Source organism: Bos taurus, chromosome 24 (genome assembly GCF_002263795.3).
Source record: "Bos taurus isolate L1 Dominette 01449 registration number 42190680 breed Hereford chromosome 24, ARS-UCD2.0, whole genome shotgun sequence".
In the NCBI taxonomy this organism is placed as follows: Eukaryota; Metazoa; Chordata; class Mammalia; order Artiodactyla; family Bovidae; genus Bos; species Bos taurus.
Window position 1 is genome coordinate 51,023,942 of NC_037351.1, and position 13,490 is coordinate 51,037,431.

Here is a 13,490-nt window from a genome sequence, read left to right on the forward strand (position 1 = left end):
CTTCTTTTCTGATATCATGAACAGAAACACTGGTAGAGCAGAAAAATAAGAGGCAGAAAGATGGAAGTAGGTGTATTTTGCATGACTTTCTGGGATGAAGAGTATGGACTTGAGAGTTAGACATGAGTGGTTAGGTTCAAATCTAAGATCGGTCATTTGTTACCAATCTTGGGATATTACTTAACTTTTCTGAGTCAGAGCTGCCTTATTTGTAATAAGCATAATACTTTCTTCCTCACAGGGCCGTTAGGATAAAACACTGAAAAGACACCACATATAAAGTACCAAGCAGGAAGTAGTCATGAAGTGCTAGTTTCTTCTAATAAGGGTGAGTTTCCTCCTTTACTTAAAGCAAAGGCAGGAGCCTTCTTCCTTGTGAAGGAGATACAACACTGACTTCATTTGGGGACATAATCAGAATAGGCTAGATGGTGTTGCAGTAACAAACAATCCCCAGATCTCAGTGACTTACAAAGCAAAGGTTTATTTTCTACTCTTGCTACCCATTCACTGTGGGTCAGTTGCGTCTCTTCTTCACCGTGGGATCCAGGAGGACAGGGTGGACGCTACTGGGATATACTAGTCATGGTGAGAGAGAGAATGAAGCTTATGAACAATGCTGCTGCTGCTGCTGATGAACCATGAGCTGCCTCTTTTACCCATCTCACTTTGCCCACGTTTCGTTGGCTAAATCAAGTCACATGACTAAGCATATTGATTAAGGTAGAGAATTAGAATGCTTTATCCCTTTCTGACTAGGGAGGCCTCCTTATTGACAGCATAAGATAAAACTGAGGTCTGAACCAGGACATTGTGTACATGACAAAGATAAATGTCAGTTATCTTTGTACATAGATGACAAAGTCCTAGTGAATCAAAATCTTGTGAGAGGCTCATGACACACATTTTTGCTACTTTCCACAGATAATTCTGGTATGCATTGTCTGGTTAACAGCCACTGTGTTAGAAGGTTAAAGTAGATCTAAGAGTCAGGAAAAATAGTAAGCTAATTAGCTTTGGAGGGAAGTGTTATAATAGAGAAAACTTGACTTTTTTTTGTCTTACAAATCTTTTTTTTTTTTCCTGTTATATCTTTATTGAATTGTCCCATGGTCTCCTTATTTATAATTTAGGAAGCAGGTGAATTGAATACTTACTATTTCTCCAGGGAAAATAAAGAACTAGGTTGCTTTTCGTTTGTTTGTAGACCTGCATTGATTTTCTGATGGGTCAGGGGCTCTCAAGGCAAAACAGCATCAACATCTTTGACTTAAATCTTTCTGGGCTGTCTGAGGATGGATGCTGAGAGTCAGGCTTTGATTAACCATTTGCTTTGGGTACATTCTACCGTCTTCTGTACAGATAGTCTTCTGTTAGCTTTTCATTGCTTTGTTAGTCAGTCAGGCATATTGAGTTTCCTTCCTAGCACACTCATTTTTCCTGTGGTACAAAGTAAGTCTAGGAAAGAAAATCAGTGGGGATGTGCCTATGAGAGAGGAAGACACAGGAAAATGAAGGGGCAAAGGAGCATGTCTTAATTGAGTGCCCTGACTTCAGATTGCCTTTTTAACAATGCTGTGTCTTTAATCTTCATTAATCTCATCCTTAGGTTCCAGACATTCCTTTGGCCGAAGAGGAGCCTGAGCCAGCACCTCCCCCACATCCAACCAAGGAAAGACCCGATCCATACTCCAATACTTACAGACGTTTAATAAAGATATCTTACTGATGGGAGGGAGGTGGCAACAAGTATTTTCCTGGATCCAAAGAACACATCATAGTTCAAGACTACAAAGAACTCTCCGTGGGATTTTCTGGAGTCAGTGTGACTTCTCCCAGGTCAGTGCTTACCCTGGGCTTTGGCTTTTTCTTCTCATGTCAGAAAAATGGGAAACTGAATTATAGAAAGTTTAAGCAAATATTCAAACACCTTAGAAGCTGGAGGCCCACCAGTTGCAGGACTTTGATTAGTGTGACTTTGTTCTCGCACTGTTCACCTTGACTCTCTGTGTGTTCGCATGCCTGGGGAGTGCCTGACGGGCCGACGCTGTGTCTTGGCAGGAGCTCCTTGCACCGAGGTCTCGGAGCAGCAGAGCGGCCCCTCAGCTCCCCTTGCCTGCTGTCAGGTGAGCTGGAATATTTTTTGGTTTAAGTTTTCAGTTTTTGTTAAAATGGAAATGTCTCTGGGAGGAGTCAAATCTCATTTTTTGTGGGGCGTGTGCATGCGAGTGCTATTTGAGGAAAGAAAATCTATGCTGGGAAAATTATAATAGTGCTCTACAAATGTTTGCTGATTGTTTTTTTTTTTTTCTGAGAGAGTTACACAGATGGCCAGCTCTTCTACCATAATGTAGATTCTTCCCTGGGAAGTAGCTGCCTAAGGTCTACCCTCTATCAGCCCTTTTATATCTAAGTGTGGCCACGTAAATGAGTTCAAGCCTATGAAATGTGATTGGAAATTGTCGAGTAGAGAACCTTGCACTGGTTCTCAATGCCTGGGGAGGGCTCCCACTACATGGAAGACAGCAAAGATTGTCACAGTGCCAGCCACTAGGAGTGGACATTCAAACATTCTGCCTCCTGCGTCCAGGTATTAGAGTTCCAGGGAAAACACTGGGAGTCAAGAACTGGATAGAACAATGCTGAACTTCCACAGGAAAAGGCAGAGCAAGATCAGTTCCTGTGGATATCGGTCCCCCAAGGTCAGGGAGTCTTTCCTGGCAGTCCATGCTAAGCAGTTGACCTACACACACTCCTGCAGTGAAAGGAATCCACTTGAGGTCAAGGACTTTTTAAAGATGCATGAAAAGGTCAGGGGTTGATTGAACCCCCCCGCCCTTTTTCCAAAGGTTCTCAGCAGGTCTGAATAAGGTGTGGCTCTAAATCAAATATTCACTGATGCCCTAGGGACAGAGGCAAAGAGGTATTATGGGAATTGGACACATAAACTGGAAATTTCTGCATGGTGAATACCAGAAGTATGGGCGTTCAAGGGAGAGATTTCAACTGTGGACTTGAAAAGTGGCCCCAAACTATGTTATACAAAAAGTGAGTGAGAGGTAGACGGATAAAAGAAGGGATGGCTAGGGTAGGCGAGTGCACTGAGCTCTGCAAAGGGAAGTGTCTCTCCAGCCACCTGCATCTTCTCTGCTGGGCCTGGGGAGGTAGGTTTGATGAGGGAGCAACTCCCTGGACTGAGGTTGGTCCACATCAGAGACTAGACCCACCCTTCCTCACAGTGCTAACTAGAGGCTGACACTGTGGTCAAGTCCTTGCAACAGTGATCCTCACAGATATCTACTCCTACACCTGTTCCTCCTTAAAGGCTTAGCTGATGGACCAGAGGTGGAAAGTCTCATTCAGCTCCCATGAGGTGTGGAACTCAGTGGAAAGCTCTCATTTAGCCCACGTGGGACCCTTCCTCCTTTTAGGAAGCCTAATTCATTAGGCTCAGTGACCACACCACAGACTCAGGTATAGGGGGAAGGTTGGCTGACACTAGGGACCTGAGCCTGAGAATTGGACACAATTTTTTTCTATTTTGTCTGAGACTTTCCCCAGCTCACATTCAGCCAGACCTCCACCTCCAATGAGAGACCTGCATATCTGGGTCACAGTTACAGCTTCAGTTCTGCCAGCTGGAGTATCTAGTTCTGACAGCTGCTTCTTGTGGCTCAGCTGGTAAAGAATTTGCCTGCCATGCAGGAGACCTGGGTCTGATCCCTGGGTTGGGAAGATCCCCTGGAGAAGGGAAAGGCTACCCACTCCAGTATTCTGGCCTGGAGAATTCCCTGGACTGTTTAGTCCATGGGGTCTCAAAGAGTCTGACGCGACTGAGCAACTTTCACTTGCACTTTGCCTGCCTATACATCCCAAGTCCAAGTTAGACCTGAGGCTTTTTTTTTTTTAAGGTCTACTGGCCTGGATTTTACCAAAGACAAAAACAAGCCTGTCCTTTTCTCCTGGTCCTCCTTTCTTGTCTCTCAACCTGCCCCCAGGTGAGCCCATGCAAATCACCAATGTGTTACCCAGCCTGATTCATCATCAAGCAGACTTAGGAAGTATATGCCCCAAAGACCCCGGTGTCGGCAAAGGTGAAATGTTTTGGTTTATTGTAGTATCTCTCATGCAATATCTCTTTTTACCGACATGAGCATGATCATTGCATACTTCATTTACTCAAAGGCCTAAAAATGACAGAAAAATTTGAAAAAGGATTTGATTGTGTGTTTTTAGCAGGAACAAAAGCTTTCATGCAAAAGTAGCAGAGTGGAATTTCTGGCTTTTTCAGGTTGATGGGGATATAGCATTAAGAATTCCCCATTCCTAAAATAATACCTCATAGTTTGAATGCCAGGAGAAGGTCTAGTATATAGCATGTGGTTGTGCCTTGAAATTCAGGACAGAAATGGAAAGGACATTTGGAGTGGGTAGGACCTGGAGAGAAGTGCTCATTTGCTTTTTTTAAAGTGAACTAAACTAGAGCTTGAGTATTCTCTGGAGATCAGAAGATGGAGAAAAGATGTTAAATAACTCCAGAGAATGTAAAAGGGAAATTGCTAGGGACATTTAGTAGGATTGCTTGGCAGTGTCTAGTGTTTATTTGGGATTTATGTCATTAGATTAAGATGACTTGGCATAATGAAACGTTTTTTTTTTTTTTCCCCCTCCCTAGGAACATTCAGGTGTTACAGAAAAGATTCAGGATATGTAGATATTTTAGTTTGACAAGGATTGGGGTTTTCTAGGTGTGTGTCAAGTGGAGGGGGGACAGTGGAGCTAAAGATGTTTTCAGTGGAAGTCTAAGAAAGGTTACGTGATTCATCTCAGGTCACGTAGCAAGTTAATGGCAACAGCCCCAAATATGAACCCAGGTCTGCTACCCCATCATTAGAAACCCCTATCAGGGCCCTGACACTCTGGGCTGGATAAAGTGGGAAGGGAGACAATGAGGGGTGGTTTCATCCAGATTATTCATCTGGTCTAATATTGTTATTTTGTTATTGTGTGTGTGTGCACGCGCTAAGTCACTTCAGTCATGTCCAACTCTGTGCAACCCTATGAACTGCAGCCTGCCAGGCTCCTCTGTCCATGGGATTCTCCAGGCAAGAATACTGGAGTGGGTTGCCATGCCCTCTTCCAGGGGATCTCTCCAACCCAGGGATCAAACGCATCTCTTATGTCTCCTGCAGTGGCAAGCAGGTTCTTTACCACTAGCGCCACCTGGGAATAAGTTCCATATTGCAAATACTGTGCCAAATAAATTTGACACATTGCTTTAACGTTAACAGGTATCTGCTTGTATTTAAGAAAATCATCCCCGTGTATGCTTGTGGTCAAAGAGAACAGCTGTACCCTATCTGGGAGGTTGATTGGAGGACTCGCTAAGAGCTCTGAGCAGCCTTAGCCACACTCTTCACAGATAGACAGGGAGGCACAAAGTCATAACACGTTTTATGGAAAAACCCATGAAAACTTCAAGCCTTCTGTAACACCAATTATGAATAATTTAAATCATTCATATTGTATTAGAAAATGTCAGTGGCTATGAGCTAATTCGTTTCAAATGTATTTTATTTGCATAAAATTGGCATTTTAGAAAGTGAATTTATTGCTCACAATCATCTCTTCCAATGTGAGATTATTGCCATATTAGTAGTAAATGTGCTCTGACTGAATCTATATCATTTAATCAAATATTCCTAGATTGAAATCCTAATCATGTCTTATAAGATTAAATAAAAAGACCCAGAGGATGTTTTTGCAAGGCCTCAACCAAGGAGGACGAACTGGTGACTTAATAGGAACATTTACTGCTTTGACTGCCTGGAGTGTGAAACCACCTATGTTTGAGGAGTCCCTCATTTCACACATCATAGCAGGAGGCAGAATCCTGCTTGAGAAGGTGGCCGGGTAGCAAACTGAAAAGGCCAGATCCTTTCCCCGTCTCCTTTGCAGCTAGCGTGGCATTGTGATCTAGGCTCAGCCAATCAGACACACCTTCCCCAGCCCCCATTGAGGCTTTGAATCACTGCTAAGGAAGCACAGAGTGGGCAGAGGAGAAGCCGTTCTGGCAGCACAGGTGACGGTAGAAGCAACTCCAGGTCTGATGCCAGCGGCAGAGAGAGGGCAAGCTGGCATCCGGTGTTCTTCGGTTGTAGAAGACGTGTCACTGTAAGTCAGTCGCAAGTGGGATGACGATACATCGTAGTTTGCTTGGGACAGGCCCAGGTCATGCCTGTTGTCTTGTGACAACAGAATTCCACTTCGTTTTCAGAATTGTTCCAGTTTGTCAAGTTAACAATCTGGCCGCCTCGGTTGTAATCAAGATCCTTTAGATCTGCAAACGTCTCTTAGAGTGTTCCCTTTACCTCCTTGCTTTAAATCAGGTTCTTTGCTGAGAACGCTTCTTTATTTTTGTCCCTCCTCAGTGATGGCTGTCTTTCTTCCTACATTCATTTCATTCCTTCATTCTTGCCTCATTCTTCTGTGCCCAGAAGGAGAATATATGCCTTCCTTGTCATCCTTGCTTCTTGTTCCAAATTTCAAATCATTCTCCAAATCATTCCTTTCAAATGTAATAACCCTAGTCCTTTCTCACCACCTATCACCCTTTTAGTATCTTATTTATTGTCACTTATTGTGTTTATTCCCTGTGGCTCAGTTGGTAAAGAATCCGCCTGCAATGCAGGAGACCCCGGTTTGATTCCTGGGTTGGGAAGATCCCCTGGAGAAGGGAGAGGCTACCCACTCCAGTATTCTTGGGCTTCCCTTGTGGCTCAGCTGGTAAAGAATCTGCCTGCAATGTGGGAGACCTGGGTTTGATCTGTGGGTTGGAAAGATCCCCTGGAGAAGGGAAAGGCCACCCACTCCAGTATTCTGGCCTGGAGAATTCTATATAGTCCATAGGGGGCAAAGAGTCAGACCCAACTGAGTGACTTTCATTGTCTTTATGGACTTGAATCCCATGATTCATGATTATTATCATGCCTTTGTGTATATCATCAGCTAGCTTGATCTTTCTCCCTCTTATGCACTTGCCTGGTAAAACCTTCACCCAGATTCTATCCAATAACAAGCTTGAGATCAGCTGAGGTGAAACCACTCAGTCGTGCTGTGAAGAAGCTTTTAATTTTCTACCCTAGTAGCCCTTTCTCTGTTTTTTTCCCTTAGTAAAATCACACTTCAATTTTAGCTGATTGCATGGAAAAGTGGGCATCTCAAATGCCCATTGAGATGAAAGCAGAGTTGTTTTATAAATTTGTAGGGAAATGTTCCCGAAGAAAGGGTATATGTGTGTGAGAACACCTATAGCTTTTTTCCTTTCCTGGAAAGAACACATTTGTGAGGGCTGGAACCCGAGCATCTGTCTTAGGCAATGAGGTCATGTGTTAAGAAAGTAGAGGTTGGGTCCTAATGATCACAGTGATCATCATGCACTGGAGACCTAGACCTCCTGTTTCTGGACCCCATGACAGAGCAAAATGAACTTTCGTCATGTTGTGCTAGTCAGAATAATGATTCCTAACGATGTCTATTCCCTTATCTCAAAAACCTATAAATATATTTCCTTCCCTGGTGGCTCAGACGGTAAAGCGTCTTGCTTACAAGGTGGGAGACCTGGGTTCGATCCCTGGGTCAGGAAGATCCTCTGGAGAAGGTAATGACAACCCACTCCAGTACACTTGCCTGGAAAATCCCATGGACAGGGGAGCATGGCGGGCTACAGTCCACGGGGTCGCAAAGAGTCGGACACGACTGAGCGACTTCACTTTCACTTACCTTGGCCAACGGGACTTTGCAGATGTGGTTAAATTAAGGGCCTTGATGAGAGGACCCTGGATTATTCAGGTGGGTCCAATCTGATCACATGAATCTTTAAAATTGATAATTTTCCCAGCTGTAATCAGTCAGAGAGAAAGGTGTGAGGATGGAAGTTGGGACAGAGAAACGTAGTATTTCAGGCTTTGATGATGGAGGGAGAGGATGAGAGAAGCTGGAAAGGGCAGGAAAACGGATTCTCCTTTAGATTCTCTGGAATTGAATGCAACCCATCAACACTTGATTTTTACCCTCAAGACCCATTTTGGACTTTGCATCTATGGAATCATAAGATAACATATTAGTGTTGTTTTGAGTTGATAATTTGTAATGTCAGTAATAGAAAACTGATGCAATTGGTTTATACATTGTTATCTTGTGTTTATATATTACTCACAAATATACTCAATCTCAAATAATAGACATACTGAATGGTTTTAACTGAGTAAGATACACATTGAAGAATCCAGGACTGCTAGTCTTGAGGAGGTTTTTGAAACTACCCAGACTTTATGTTGAATTGACCAAAAAATTCATATGGGCTTTTCTATACCATCTTACAGAAAAACCTGAACAAACTTTTTGGTCAACCCAGTACTGTATTTCCCCAATTGACTCATACTTCCCCTCTTTCAAATGGCATCTTCTCTATTCTTCAAACCTCAAACATTTCCTTCCCATAACATATACCAGTGCCTTTGCTTCTTATTTTATTTAGAAAATAGAAGCAATGCAAGGGGAACCTCCTGGTCCTCTCTCCACCATACATATTAACTTGTTGTTTCTTGTTGTTATTAGTCACTCAGTCATGTTGGCCTCTTTGCGACCCCACAGAATGTAGCCTGCAAGGTTCCTCTGCCCATGGAATTCTCCAGGCAAGGATACTGGAGTAGGTTGCCATTTCCTTCTCCAGGGGATCTTCCTGATCCAGGGATTGAACCCTGGTCTCCCACTCCAGTACTCTTGCCTGGCAAATCCCATGGACGGAGGAGCCTGGTGGGCTGCAGTCCATGGGGTCGCCAGGAGTCGGACACGACTGAGCATCTTCACTTTCACTTTCCACTTTCAAGCATTGGAGAAGGAAATGGCAACCCACTCCAGTGTTCTTGCCTGGAGAATCCCAGGGACGGGGGAGCCAGGTGAGCTGCGGTCTCTGCGGTCGCAAAGAGTCAGACACGACTGAAGCGACTTAGCAGCAGCAGCTCCTGCATTGCAGGCAGATTCTTTACCAACTGAACCACCAGGGAAGCCGATATACTAACCTACCCACATTTTATCCATTTGCTGAGCCATCTTTGCCTGTTTCGTGGACAGTGTATTAATGCTTAGTTTAGACTCTTCACATGTGCTCTGTGAAGAGTATTCCTTGCCCTAGTCTCTATGCAGAGATGTTGTTCCTTTAATTACACCTTTTTTCTCCAGCATCATCAGTATTTTCTATTTGATAACTTCTTCTATGCTTTTTGCTTTTACATGGAAAGGGAGAATTGAGGGAATGTATATGTGGTTGGGGGGGTGGTGTGTATGTGTGTGTGTATATGCAGAGGAGAGCTATCTATAGATCTTAGTATTTATTCTCTGAAGCCTTAACTAGAAAATCAATACATATCAACACATGTTTATTTATAATCTATACAATGCCTATTTACTTAATAAAGAGTTATAAGGTTATAAAGTGATGTGTTTATCACAAGTCCTAGCTTATTTAGAGAAGTTCTAAAATAAAATACCTTTACTACTGATCTCCATAGCTACATCTTTCACTGTCAGCCTAAGTAACTAATTTTGGGTTCCAAAAATAAGTCAATCTATCCATTAGACAAGAATGATTTCAAGACCATCTTTGAATTCACGAGGGGTTAGCACACATGAAACACTAAAGGATAAAAGACACAACTTGAGGTGGCAACACGACTGGGTGAGATTGGAGGTAGGAGAGTCTGGCTCTGCTGGAGTAGCAGAGTTTGTCCTGTCCAGGCCTGAGCAAAACGAGTGGTTTTGGCTGCAGTGCTGTGGTTTGGCTAAAACTGTCCTGGTATCGGAGAAGGCAATGGCACCCCACTCCAGTACTCTTGCCTGGAAAATCCCATGGACAGAGAAGCCTGGTAGGCTGCAGTCCATGAGGTCGCGAAGAGTTGGACACGACTGAGCGACTTCACTTTCACTTTTCACTTTCATGCATTGGAGAAGGAAATGGCACCCCACTCCAGTGTTCTTGCCTGGAGAATCCCAGGGACAGCGAAGCCTGGTGGGCTGCCGTCTGTGGGGTCGCACAGAGTCGGACACGACTGAAGCAACTTAGCAGCAGCAGCAGCAGTCCTGCAGTATAGACAGACATCCAAGTTTGTTAGAAACGGCCGTTGGTCAGAATAGCTGCACCATTTCCACTCCACCGGCCATGGAAGAGTTCCCCTTGTTCTACAATGTTGTCAAGATCTGTATTGTCAGTCTTTATAATTTTTAGGCATTAGGTGGCTATGTAGTGATCTCTAACTGTGATTTTAATTTGCATTTCCCTGATGAACAATCATATTGAGCACTTTTTTAATAGGTGTTTTGGCCATTATGTATCTTCCTTTGTGAAGTGCCTGTTAAAATCTTTTACCTATTTTATTGGGGTGCTTGTCTCATTATTACTGATTTGTGGAAGTTCTTTATTATTCTAAATACAAATCCTTTGTCACCTCAAAGCCAAGAAGACTTCTGAAAGCAAATAAAGAACTTGACTAGTGGTGACTTAAGCAGCCACAATGGCAATTATCTGATAAAGCAAAAAGGCCAGAGCCAGTGAGTTCATGGCTTACTAAGCGGACCTGTGGGCCTTGGCAGTTTGGCTTTTCATTTTGTGGTTGTGACCTCATGGCTACGAGATGGCTGCCATTGCTTCAGGAGCTAGGTCTTCATTCAAAGGCCAGAAGCAGTGAGGCAACCAGGGAGGCAACATAAAAATGTCCTTGTATGATTTTTCCTTCTTTCAAGGGAGATAAACATTTCTCAGTAGCACTCCCAAACTTCCTTTGGTTTCTGATGGGCCACACACGCTCCAGCAGCAGAAAGGCTGGGAAATGAGCATTAGGCAATGGTCTGTATATTAGTCAGGGAGGCTAAGATCGTAAAGAATATGCAACCTGAGTTCAATCCCTAGGTTGGGAAGATCCCCTGGAGAAGGGAATGGCTACCCACCCACTCCAGCATTCTTGCATTCCATGAATGGAGAATTCCATGAATGGAGGAGCCTATCAGGCTATAGTCAATGGGGTTGCAAACGGCTGGACCTGGCTGAGCAACTAACACTTTGAGTGCTATATGTAGTCATGACGGCATTAGGCCATTGTGAGTCATGCCCTGGGGCTGGGCACGTTGCATAAGCACAGGTGCTGTTGTTTAGTTTTTATTTATTCATTTTATTTTTGGCTACACTGGGCCTCTGTTGCTGCTCATGGGCTTTCTTCAGTTGCTGTGAGTGGGAACTCCTCTTGGTTTCGTTGCAGGGGCTGCTCATGACGGTTTCTCTCGTTGCAGAGCACAGACTCCAGGCCTGCGGGCTTCAGTAGTTGTAGCACATGGGCTCAGTAGTTGTTCCAGGGGCTTAGCTGCCCTGCAGCATGTGGAATCTTCCCGGACCAGGGATCAAACCCACGTCCCCTGCATTGCCACAGGGACTCTCAGCCTCTGGACCACCAGGAAGGCACGGGTGCTATTATTTAGGAGAGAGGAATGACACTGCATAGGCACTTAACAAGGAAACATTAAAACCCCAAACCTATGTGTTACTCCCTGATGCAATGAGGGATTCTCTGGAAAATGTTGGGAAATCTTGGTAAGCTTGTGGACATCATGGAAGTCTCATAAAAAAAAATTAGAAAACCAAATTGTTTGACTTAAAAGCACAAACTTTCCTTGAATGTCTGATCTCAAAGAAGCCCTACTGGCTTAAAGAGCTGAATCAAGTTGTTAGTTCTGATCAACTTCATTGCTGCAATAGGAAGTCAGGTTTCATATCTACATTGTCCAGGGGAACAAGGGCAGATGGGGTGCCACAGGAGTGCTGAAGGCAAGTGGGGGTTAAAGGGTCTATGCCTTTGTCTGGGTCTCCTTTGAAAGTGGAGCCTGAGATAGGGATGTTTGCGTTTGAGAAGTGATTCTAGGAAGCAGGAGCAAAGGCCTGGGGAAAGTCAATGCAGAAGCACAGAAAGGGTTGGTCATTCCTGGTGATGGCTGACACATGACTGTTCTGGGGGCCTCTGGGGAGCGGACAGGCTGCAGGACAGGCTGGTTCTCTAAGTGTGGCCCTTGAATGAGCTGCACTGGCCTCACCTTGACTGGATTATACGTGCAAATGCATGCCCCCCTCCTTGGTCTACTGAATCAAGACATCTGGTAGGGAGGGGACCAGGGTGTTGTATTTTAACAAAGTCTTCAGGTGGCACTTACACATGCTCACATTTGAGAAGCAATGGTTTGCCCCACAGAGAGCGCATTCATTTAATTAGCTCACATGCCCCAGTGATCAAACCATGTGGGGTTAACTTCCTTCTACTTTAAGGTTGCTCATGCTCTAGGGCATCGCTCACCACCTGTCAGAGGAGCCCAGGATGGAAAGCAAGAGTCTTCAGTGCAGCTGAGGCAAGGCCTATCCACAAACACTCCCAGGATGCTAGTTTCTAGCGATGGTTGGGGTAGAAGGAGGGACAAAAGAACGTGACCACGGCATGCCAAGCCATCCGTGCATGCTAAGTCATGTCTGACTCTTCAGGACCTCATGGATGGTAGCCTGCCAGGTCCTCTGTTCATAGAATTTCCCAGGCAAGAATCCTGGAAGTGGGTTGCCAGTTTCTACTCTAGGAGGTATTCCCAACCCAGGGATCAAACCCACATCTACCTCTCTTACATTGGCCAGTCACCACTGCACCACCTGGCAAGCCCGAGGAATGTAACAAGAGCTGTCTGATCCATGAGAGGAAAACAAGGATAGGCCAGTGTAGATCTGACAGCTGCCGTAATACCCGAACTTCAGAGAGGAAGCCAGGAAATCACTTTGTAAAGCATTAAGCGCTTCATCAAGGGCCTTGAGCTCCCAGAAGGAAACACACTGTATAATTGCGTGGGACTTAAGTGTACAGAATGCTTTAACAAGACACATGAGAAACAGTAGTATTTAGGCTGTAGTGTATCCTTGAGGCAGGTGGAGTGTTTCCATCTGTTGAAAGTGGCGTCAGTGATGTCTCCCTGCTGGGATCAAGTTAAAGAGAATGGATTTGTCACTGTGTTGGGAAAGAGCTTCTCAAAAGAAGATATTCACCAACTCTCCCTTGGTTTCTTCGGAAAGTTAAATCTGTGCAGTTTCCCATCTCTATTCTCCTTCACACGGCCCCAGGAAAACTTCCACTTCTTTGCCACAAATTGCTTCCCATCCAGTTTTCTCCTTTCTCCTTCGACCCTAAAATTGTCACTGGTCTGATTTGAATTATTCGAAGAAAGGACAGAAAAATAGCCTGTTGAGACTAGTTAATGTGGGTTGGTGGGGTGGGGATGATTAACTCAGGTGTGGAGTAGAGGGATTCATCTCACAGGTCCTTCATAAGTGATGTTTGATTCAACATGAGAAATTTCCAAATTTTATTCAGAAGTATCATTAAGCTGGGAGGCAATAACATGAGCTGTAAAGA

At 44.3% G+C, this 13,490-nt stretch overlaps 1 long non-coding RNA gene across 2 annotated transcripts in view; it reads left to right on the forward strand.

Moving 5' to 3' along the window:
* LOC132343790 (uncharacterized) overlaps positions 1–13,490 on the forward strand; it is a 75,552-nt gene that overhangs the window by 48,888 nt on the left and 13,174 nt on the right. For both annotated transcript variants that reach the window (XR_009492750.1, XR_009492749.1), the window contains 2 exons: positions 242–328; positions 1,610–1,839. This is a non-coding gene — a long non-coding RNA (uncharacterized lncRNA). The remainder of the gene's footprint in view (positions 1–241; positions 329–1,609; positions 1,840–13,490) is intronic.